The 11,194-nt window shown below is 38.5% G+C and overlaps 1 protein-coding gene and 1 long non-coding RNA gene across 2 annotated transcripts in view; one reads left to right on the top strand and one right to left on the bottom strand.

Annotated features, from left to right (window-relative positions):
* ZNF462 (zinc finger protein 462) overlaps positions 1 to 1,802 on the bottom strand; it is a 142,539-nt gene extending 140,737 nt beyond the window's left edge. The window contains exon 1 of the mRNA XM_036855780.1: positions 1,318 to 1,802. The gene's annotated coding sequence lies outside the window, so the exon portion shown is untranslated. The remainder of the gene's footprint in view (positions 1 to 1,317) is intronic.
* LOC118897039 lies at positions 526 to 1,389 on the top strand. The gene is made up of 3 exons (XR_005020330.1): positions 526 to 605; positions 915 to 976; positions 1,312 to 1,389. It is a non-coding gene; the product is annotated as an uncharacterized LOC118897039 (long non-coding RNA).
* Positions 1,803 to 11,194: the final 9,392 nt, after the last annotated feature.

Below are 11,194 nucleotides of genomic sequence, written 5' to 3'. Positions count from 1 at the left end.
ACCTTAATTAAAGTTTCTTTTGTCCGCGTCTGAATTGGGGGATGTTGGTGGATTCCTTTGCATTGGGGAGCGCGCATCCGGTGGAGAAGGCGCGGTGGGGAGGATCCAGGGCAAGACTGTCCTCTGTAATACTCACTACCTCCCCCGCAAACCCAACAACAGTCCGAGAAGATATCCCCGTAAACCCACACAATGAAGGGGAGGAGGAGACGCGCGCGGAGTTGGTTCCCACCAGACAGCGGGGTTTTATAAACAGATCGGAATCCTTTTCCAAGCTTTTCCCCAATCGTTTATTCCGGGGCAGAATCTCTCACCCAGAGACACGATTTCACCCCCTTCCAGTCAACACTTCCTGCCCTTTTCTCCTCCCACTCACATTGAAAAGCTTGGGAGCCCTAAAAGGGTGTTGATGGCGGGGGTGATAAATAAATAAATAAATGACACTCTACGCGTGCGGTGGAGGAGAAAGGAGGGGGAGGGAGAGGCAAAGCGAGGAGAGGGAAGAGAAAAAGTAGGGAGAAGAGAAGCAGGAGGAGAAAGCTCCGAGGCGAAAGGGAAACAGTAGTCAGAGCAAGAAGAGAAAGAAGAAAGGAGAGAGGAGGACGGTAAGGCTGTTGAGGACTGAATGACCCTGGCTTTGAACAGACTTGGGAGGACTCCCATTCCAGGTGCCTGGAAGGACCAGGGGATAGTCCTTCTGCCCCGAGCTCCTCCCCCCCCCACCCCCGGGACCCCAGGGGTGTCTGAGCCCTGGCCGCCGCTCCCCCATAAATTCCTCGTGGCACCGAGAGGAAGCACGCCAGGTCTCCGCCGTCCCTTCACTGCCCCGGCTGATAATTTACCTCTTTGTCTTTAATAAAAAGCTGACTTTTTCTGTCAAGCTCTGCACCGGGAAAATAACAATCGTATTTCAGGTTGAAAGCTTCTATTACTGCTGGGTTTTGGAGGCTGTGATAAAATCTTCATCGACGTGAAGGTACCTTCTGGTTGGCTTGGGTCGGAAGTCCTAAGATGGGGGCCGCCCTTCCCCGGGGGCAGGGGGGCAGGGGCGTGGGGAACCCGGCGGTGCGGAGGGAGGAGGAAGCGACGAGGTCAGAGGAAACCCAAGACTCCTGGGGCACCAAAGGGCTTCCCGCAGTCGGGGAATGAGCCCTGGGGAGGAGCCTTTCGCGAGAACGTGAGCGCGCCCCAACACGCCTCAGACCTCATAAACCCACTTGGCAAAGACCGGGGAAGCGGCTGGCGGACCGGCTGCGGTGAACTCAAGAAATTAACCTTGCGCTGCAATTAAACGGGCTGCCGCCCTTTCAGACTCACCTCGAGCGACCGTGATAGAGAGCTCCCGAACCGGCCGCGGGGGGACCTGGCTCCTCCCTCCCGTCCCAGGAGAAGAGGACAAAAAGGGGAGATGGACTTGGAGATGGCCCCGCCCTTCAAACGCTCCAATCCTTGGAAACTAAACCTCCTCTCCAAGCCTCCACGTCTAGAAGGGACAAAGGCAGCGAGGAGATCCAGAGACCGATGGGGGAGATAGGTGGCTTTCGGGCTTCTCAAGTGGGTGCTTTGGGCGAAAGGTACAATGGCTGAGTTTCCATTCCAAATACAGGATAGTCTTTAGAAGACCATCTTCTGGTTTAGAAGCAAATTGACTTCCCAAAGCCGTGAAGCAAACTACTGCAAAACTCCCGCATAGCCCTGCTTTTTGAATGTGGAGGGCTAAAATTTCAGTTAACGATGCCATACACAAATTTTTCGACTTTCTTTGAAGTCACACGTGTCTTAACTATCCATCCGAAATAATTGAAAGAAATTAACATGAAAGAAATAAACATGGTGGGGGAGGGGGCTTTTTGTTTGCCTGCTTGTTTTTATTGGGGGTAGCTTTCTTTCAAATGATAAGAAAGCATTTGGATAAATAAAAGCTAGGTCACTCAAGGAAAGTGTTGTGGCTGAAGGTTTTAGTGAAAACCTTGACAAACTTGGCACTTAAGTAACTGTAATTATGCTTTGCCATTAGCGGACCATTAAGATATACAGGAGAAAGTTCACACCTCCTGCTGTTTCATTCCCTAAGAATATTCACAAAGATAATACAAGCCTCGTTGGGTTATCTTCTCCACCAGGAGGGTTAATTTCTAAAATTTTTAATTAAAATGGAAAAGCTTAGGTTTTGTACACAGGCAACAATGTGAGGCAAGTCTCGTGGGGACACATTGGCTCCATGAAATTTGCCTTTTGTTACTGTACCCTATGCCATTATTCCCCTGGAGTCATATGGGATTTCAAGACTTTGTTAATGTTCCAGGAAGTATGAATACGTGGGAAGTCTGGACTTTCTTCTCCCTTATCATGGGTGACTGGCATACGGACTCCTCATAAAGGGAAATTATGGCTCATCAAAAGAGTGACTTTATGAGCATTAATAGAATAATAAATCTTGCAATTTTAGTTCAAGAAACAGTGGACTCCTATAATCAGAGTGACCTATGCAAATATGATCCACTTACTTGCCCAACTCTAGCAGGATAGGGATAGTCTATAAATCATTTTGGTTTTTAAAGGTTAGGAAAGGAAAGTGCCCAGACCTCTCAAAAGTGTTTATGGGGGGAAAGGGGACTTCTATCCCCTACAGGAAGGAATCATGGAAAGAAGGAAGAGTTGGTCCAGAGGCTACATTAAAAAGAATTTCAACTGAAACAAGAGTGAATGGATGTTTTAATGTCATTGTTTCAATATTTACATTATATCATATAAAAAAGGAAAAGTCCTGCTTCCTGAAAACTATGCAAAAAAAAATTCCAGTTTATAATCCCACTTTCTAAATTCCAGTTGGAAAACTGTTCAAGCTGATGATTTTAGCAAAACAAAGAGTAGATGAATAGAGAGTATGGCTTTTTCAGAAGTCTTAATTATTCCATCTTTAAACATTTGACCACACACCTCTTGAACTTGGTGGTATTTTCCTTCCTATGTAAAACTAATTTCCCATGCCATCCAATATAGTCTTTTCACTATTTGAGTTTATTTTCAATGGGCTATTTATTTTGAATTTTTGAGATCTTTTACTGTTGTTGGAAATGACTAGTCTTTGAAAAGTTTTTTTTAAAGACTTCAAATTGGATAATTATGGACTCTACAGATATCAAAAAAGTGAAGTCACTAACACACCTTCTTTCTGATCCCTTACCGAAAAATCAATATATTTTCATAAACCCAAACCTAAATATATGTAATTAGTTGACTAGTGTCCACGCCTAGGGAGAAGTGACTGAAAGAAGACAAACGTGGATAATTCATGATTCTGAACAGCTCCCAAAGGAAGAGAAGTTGCGATAACTTATATTAAACTTCCCCTGTGTGAATCTTTGTATGTATACCTTTGGGTACCAAAGAAGATGTTTCAATAGCAATGTTCTAAAATAATTTTTTTTTAAGTCTTTTGCCCATAGGTAGAAGTTAAATTTACAGTTCTATCAAACTAGTTACTGTAATATGGACCATTCATGCGGAATGTCCATTAACCATTGAATATTTGTTTAGCATCTACAACATGCCATACTCAGCTGAATACCAGGGATACAAAGATGAATAAGAGAAGATGAGTCAAAGTCTAAATGCATGATCTACTTCAGGAACCACTAGCTTTAAGATGCCATTATATGGATTTATATAGAACTTTAGATTTTTACTCACTCAAAAGCAATACAGGACTTTGGCCAATAAGGAGACTATGATTAATTTGAACATTTTTGTTCATACTATAGAGTTAGTAGGAAGTAATATTGTGTTAAAATAAAATTGTGGTATTTTATTTTAAAGCCAGTGTCTTGCCTTAACTCATAATTTAACATGAAATTCTAACTAGAGAAGATCTTTTTAGGAAGAAAGAGCTGTGTTAGATCAACTATGATTAGATTAACCAAAATTCATAAGAAAGACTCAACTGAAAGATTGTCTATTTTTTGAGGTATCCCATCTAGCAGACAGACCAGTATTTCCAGATTCCTACTACTTGTATTCACACTGAAGCCCAGAGAGGGGATGTGACCTAGTCAAGAACACAGAGCTGGTCAAAGGCAGTCAGCTCTACAAGCTATGCTTCCACGCAGTTTCCTAAAGTTATCATTCTGATATCACCTTCAAGATTTCTTTTTTTTTTTTGACATGTTCCATACTACTTGTACTGTTATTTACTTAACATATATTACTTTTAAATGAACTTAAAAAAAATCTTGGGGCTTCCCTGGTGGCACAGTGGTTGAGAATCTGCCTGCCAATGCAGGGGACACGGGTTCGAGCCCTGGTCTGGGAAGATCCCACATGCCACGGAGCAACTAGGCCCGTGAGCCACAATTACTGAGCCTGCGCATCTGGAGCCTGTGCTCCGCAACAGGAGAAGCCGCGATAGTGAGAGGCCCGCGCACCGCGATGAAGAGTGGCCCCAGCTTGCCGCAGCTAGAGAAAGCCCTCGCACAGAAACGAAGACCCAACTCAGCCAAAAATAAATAAATAAATAATAAAAATAAAGGAATTCCAAAAAAAAAAAAAAAAAAAAAAAAAAAATCTTGGCTCCATCAAAAGTAATATGACTAATGAAATCACAAGTCCGATGGGCTATTAATATATAAAATGTTAATACACATCAAAATAAATATATTATTAAAATTAGAATAAAGAAAAAAGATTTTGGATTAAAAAACCAGTCTGATAGCATACATGCCAAACTCTTAATGGTAAGGAGTGAGAGAGGTGAAAAAGAAAGTGTTTGAGTTATTTTTTTGTGTATAAACAGGAATCACTTTTATAATTTAAAAACTAAGAAAAAATTGTATGGTCTAGTGGTGGATAGCATAGCCCCAGAGTAAGCCTTTTCATTATATATACTTAGAGGAATTAAACATTAGCACAGTCTTTTAAGTGCGATTTAACAATATATATTTAAAGTCTTAAAATGTTCACACTTTTTGTTCCCTTAATTCCTCCTCTTAGAATCTACCCTAAGGAAACAGTCAAAAATGTAGAAAAGATTTACACAAAAAAATGATAGAGGTAAAGTAAACAATTGAAAATAACTTGTGGCGCTTCCCTGGTGGCGCAGTGGTTGAGAGTCTGCCTACCAATCCAGGGGACACGGGTTCGAGCCCTGGTCTGGGAAGATCCCACATGCCGCGGAGCAACTAGGCCCCTGAGCCACAATTACTGAGCCTGCGCGTCTGGAGCCTGTGCTCCGCAACAACAGAGGCCGTGATAATGAGAGGCCTGCGCACCGCGATGAAGAGTGGCCCCCACTTGCCTCAACTAGAGAAAGCCCTCGCACAGAAACGAAGACCGAACACAGCCATAAATAAATAAATAAAATCCAAAGTTTAAAAAAAAAAAAAAGAAAATAACTTGTGATTAGGAGAAGAGGAATGGTTAGTTGATAATAAATCCCCACTATGACATATTAGGCAGCTTAAAATTATTTACAAAGATTTTGTAATTAAATAGAAAAATGGCCTCATGCCAGGTAAAAGACCTAGACATAAAGTTATGATCACTGATTATTTTTTCATAATGCACACACTCAGAAATCACTTTCAAAGGAAATATACCAGCGTGTCAATAGTAAATTGACTTATTAAAATTTTAGGAAATGTAGAACTTATAAATGATCTATATAAGTTATATAAGTATATAAACCACATATATACATATATGTGTGTGCATATACATATATACACACACGATGGAGTTGACTGCTTTGTTTGAACTGAATTGTCAATTACCTGTTTTAGTATTTCAAAACATTTTAAAGTTAAATGATAGAACCCACTTTTATGTGTCTGGTAATTATAAATATGTCTTGAAGATCTTACTAATATTGCTAATAAAACTGTGTCACAGTATCTGTTTTTCACAAAGATAATTTAATTTGCTTTTTACAGGGACAATAAGAAGATTTGAGTGAGTATTCTGAGTACATTTTATATACAAAAGGAAATTTAGGACCAAAGAGATTGAATGATTTAACCTAAGGTCTTCTGACGCTAATAGTGTAAAGAAAACTAAAGTCCAGTTCTCCCAATTTCTACTGTTATGTTTTGAAATCTAGAATTCCATACAATCTCAAAAATATTGCCAAATACTATCAAAGGAAATTTTCTTTTGGCCCATATGAAAAAAGGTTATCTTCATCAAATATGTGAATAAAAGCTCTGATACTCTTTTACACCTAAATATTAGCAGAAATATATACTGTATATGTATCTATATGTATATTTATATTTCCCAATTGTTAAGAGTATATATAATTCTCAGTTGTTGGAAGATATGGAAAAATAGACCCTCTAGTTCTCTGTTAGTGGGAATACGAAAAGTTTCAATCTTTCTGGATGTATTAGAAGTCTTTAACCCAGGAATTTAACTTTTAAAAATTGACTTAGAAAATATTCATAACTGTCATCAAAAACTTTTGTACAGGGCTTCCCTGGTGGCGCAGTGGTTGAGAATCTGCCTGCCAATTCAGGGGACACGGGTTCGAGCCCTGGTCTGGGAAGATCCCTCATGCCGCGGAGCAACTAGGCCTGTGAACCACAACTACTGAGCCTGCGCATCTGGAGCCTGTGCTCCGCAACAAGAGAGGCCGCAATAGTGAGAGGCCGGCGCACTGCGATGAAGAGTGGCCCCCACTTGCCGCAACTAGAGAAAGCTCTCGCACAGAGAGGAAGACCCAACACAGCCAAAAATAAATAAATAAAATAAATTTATAAAAAAAAACAAAAAAACTTGTACAAGGGAGTTCCTTGTGGCATTAATACCCCACAACAAGTGATTGGTTAAAGAAATTATGTTCATCTATGTAATAGGAAGTTATATAGCTATCAAATTCTGTAAGGAATATTAAATGATAGTGAAATATTTACATGATTTTTTGATAAGGGGAAAATAGATTTCAAAACAATATGTATAACACCATCCCATATTTGTAAACATGTGTGTGTGCATCTAGGCATTGAAAAATAATTTTAAAAGTATAATCAAAGTGTTGTAACAGTAGTTTTTTCAGGTGATGTAATTTTTTCTAGGTGATGTAATTATGGGTACATTATATATTTTTTTCCACTGTGGCTTCTTAGATTTTTAAGCATTTGTACAATGAATCTCTCTCTTTTGCAATTAGAAAGAAAAAGATTTAGAACTCCCAAATAAACTTTGCTAGCACAAGATTTCTTTTATATCATAAAGACTGACCAAACCAAATGTTTGCCTAATTTGTAAAAAACAAAAATTTTAACTGTGCGGTTTTATTAATCATTATTGAAAATGCACACACCTTGAAATCTTTGCATACATTCATTTGATTCCCCAAACAGCCTTTATCCAGATTTCAATGCTTCTCGTACAGATTTTGAGTAATAACTTCCAGCACCAAGGTTAACTTGACTTTGCATCCACCAACCATCACCCATGACTCACCTCTTGTAGATTCCATGTGAGTTGCCCTTTCAGGAGAGACTATATATACTCTCTGCTGTCTACTATGTTGGGGTGTGCTTTCCCAGCAAGCTGCTGAAAACAGTGTTTCACAAAAGTTACTCATTGGCTACATGTTCTTTTAAGTGTCTGGAATGCAGAACAAGTTTATTTTTTAGTATCTTTCTGATGTTTTTCAAGGTGCATATTTTAAGTGAGTATTTATTGATTTAATGTTTATAATAAAGACAAATCCAGCTCTAACAACGAACATCTACTTACTAGTTTCCAGCTCCTGCTCTTATGAGTGATGACCTTGGGCTCCATGCATCAGTTTCCACATCTGTAAAAGAAGTATAATTAAATACTTATAGGATTGCTGAGGATTTTTTAAAATTAATTTTTATTGGAGTGTAGTTGATTTACAGTGTTGTGGTTATGAGGATTTTTTTTTAATGTATATAAGGAACATGAAAATCTGTAACTGCTAGCTAATATTATCTATGTTCTTCTTTTTTTTTTCTTTCTTTTTTTTTTTTTGATCACAGGGCGCGACATGTGGGATCTCAGTTCCCCCGCAAGGGATCGAACCTGTGTCCCCTGCATTAGAAGCATGGATTCTTAACCACTGGACCACCAGGGAAGTCCCTGATCTATGTTCTTATAGCTTTACTGTGAGGTGGCCTAGGTGAGGTGAAGAGCCCTAAATTTGGAGTCAAGAGTTAGGTATCGGACTTCCCTGGTGGCCCAGTGGTTAAGAATCCGCCTGCCAGTGCAGGGGACACGGCTTCGAGCCCTGGTCCGGGAAGATCTCACATGTCACCGAGTAACTAAGCCTGTGCGCCACAACTACTGAGCCTGAGCTTTAGAGCCTGCGAGCCGCAACTACTGAAGCCCGTGCGCCTAGAGCCCGTGCTCTGCAGCAAGAGAAGACACGGCAATGAGAAGCCCATGCACGAAGAGTAGACCCTGCTTGCTGCAACTAGAGAAAGCCCCCGTGCAGCAACAAAGACCCAACACAGCCAAAAACTATAAATAAATAAGTAAATTTATTTAAAAAAAAAAAGAATTAGGTATCTAGTCCAGGAAATCAAAACCAGAATATGTACACATAACAAAAGAAATTCATTATATTTAAACAAATCTTTAAAATCAACAGTGATCATTTAAAATAAAAAACCTAAATATGACTAATTGTATCTAAGTTCTCCTATTACTATTTATTTCTGTTAGTTCACTTTGTCATTTGCTAAAACTCAGCCACCAGGCATGTGGCAGTAGGGCCAAAGGTTTTTTTTTTTTTTTTTTTTTAATTAATTTTTATTGGAGTATAGTTGCTTTACAATGTTGTGTTAGTTTCTACTGTACAGCAAAGTGAATCAGCTATACGTGTACATATATCCCCTCCTTTTTTTGGATTTCCTTCCCATTTAGGTCACCACAGAGCACTGAGTAGAGTTCCCTGAGCTATACAGTAAGTTCTCATTACAAAGGTTTTTTAAAAGTGGAAAAGAAAGTCTTAAAATCGAGAAGAATTTTTTATTGATATCTCAAATCCAAGAAATGGTTGTATAGGCTCAGAAAAATCCATACAATGCAGGAATTGTTATAATAAATGTAAATAAGTACACTATAGCAAATGGGGAGCATTTTATTTTACTTCATTTTCCTGTGAATTGTATAGAGATCACCATTGTTCATTGGTCTAGCTTCTGGATCCGCACTGTTCTGTTGGAGCACAATTTGAAAACCACTGATCTATTCCAGATGAGAAAATGGTCTCAGGGAAAAGTGATTTGCCCAGAATTACAGACTAAGGTATTGAAGATCCAGACCTACCCAGTTCCTCTTTATGGCAATTTCTGCTATTCTAGCAAAGGAGATTTCCTTGAGCTGGTATTAAACCAAAAACTCAGTTACCTTCTTTTTTTTCCTTCCCTCCTTCTCTTCCTCCTCTCTCTGTCCCTTCCTTTCTAAGGTTTCCCAGAAATGAGAAACTGTACTTTACATGACCAACAAAAATTAACGGCTTAGTCAACCAGTAAATAATTTTTATGCTTTCTCTAAGTTATTTTGATGATTTTCAGTTCATTTCATCTTTTTTTCTAACTCAGAGGATTAGCAAAACAGCTAATTGTGGTCTTCATATATCAACATCTTCTGCTCCTTGGGAATGTTTAGGGTTTTCCTTCACCTTTTTCTTTTCATCTTTCACTCTAAAAGGGTTTTTATAGGCTTAGGACCAGGAGAAAAAAACCAAAAAACAAAGGTGGCGTAAGGTTTTTTTTCACCTGGAAAATTATAATTCTGCTTTTATTTCATATAGAGATATAAATGGAGAAACATAGCACTATTCTACTTATCAGGGATCATGTGAAAGAAGAAAAGTTCATTGTTCTGGCCCTTTTGTGTTCACTCTATATCATGCAGCATTCACAAAGGAATTATTCCTATGATTGAGAAGAGAGATAGGCTGGTGCTCTCAATTGACTTACAACAGAGCCCTGAATTTGAAATTAGTAAGGACTTTTTAAATATCATGAACATGGAATTATAGTATCAACTTGGTTATCAAATTAACTCTGTGTATACGAGAACTGAATGACAAAGCATATAACATGGAAGAAGAAAAGCAATAGTGCTTGTTATTACCATTCCTTTTGACTACAGTCAGGATCTAGTAGATGCTCCTGTGCCATCCACTGAGGAGACTGCAAAATCCAAGGCTTCACAGGTGACCTGTCACCTGAACAACAACTCAGGAACATAAACCCTCATCAGGCAAAGGGATATGGTATTTGTAAGAGAAGATGCACAGATTTTGTCTGGAGGCTGGGAAAAGCCTTAACGCACTGGATCAGAAATAGGACTCTCTGACATCTGTAAATGATCTCACAAAGCCTTTCCCATGTACATTTTTAAAATCTATTCTTCACAGCAGTTTATGGCATGAAGATTATTTCTTCTGTTTTATATTTGGAGAAACCAAGGCTCAAAGCAGTCCAGTGACTTTGCCCCAAGATCATTCAACGAGCACTTGGACTTGAATTAAGGACTTCCAATTCCAGATAGCATCATCTTTCTCATTGTCAAGTATTAAACTCCCAAGATGACATAGTCATATGTTTTTTCCATTTATCTATCTATCTATAGATATATTTCCTGTTTATTTAGCAAATACAGAAAAATAAAAGAATATCTAGTCCCAAAACACAGAGAGAATTAGTATTATTCTCTGTGTTTCTTGTCTGTATTTCTCCCTTTGTGGTTTGATAGTTCTTTGCTTGTTTTTTTGTGTATGTGCATTTTGTGTGTGTATCTTTACATCGACTTGTGATGTTCACTTTATAGATTGAGAATATTAACTCCTTCTAATATGTAATAAAATATTTTTCTTAGTTTTTATTTACTTTTAACTTTAATAATAATGCTTTTTGATACCTAAAAGTTACAATTTTTATGTTTCAATTTATTGATCATTTTCTCTGTGCTTTCTATCATTGGTATAGTTTATACTTTCAAGCCCCCTAATAGGACAACTATTCATTTACGTGATTTGTTGTGTTTTTACTAATTCCAAGGTTTTTAGTTTCACATTTAACTCTACAAACTATGTACAATTTATTTTTTAATATGTGATATGAGGTAGGGGTTAAACTTAATTGCTTTCCAAATCATTAACTAAATCGTCTCAGCATTATTTAAAAAGCATCCTTCCTGAGACCTCCCGGCTCGACTG

This window comes from Balaenoptera musculus, chromosome 6 (assembly GCF_009873245.2).
Source record: "Balaenoptera musculus isolate JJ_BM4_2016_0621 chromosome 6, mBalMus1.pri.v3, whole genome shotgun sequence".
In the NCBI taxonomy this organism is placed as follows: Eukaryota; Metazoa; Chordata; class Mammalia; order Artiodactyla; family Balaenopteridae; genus Balaenoptera; species Balaenoptera musculus.
Note: the sequence above shows the minus strand (reverse complement) of the source record. Positions and strands in the feature narration are given on the sequence as shown.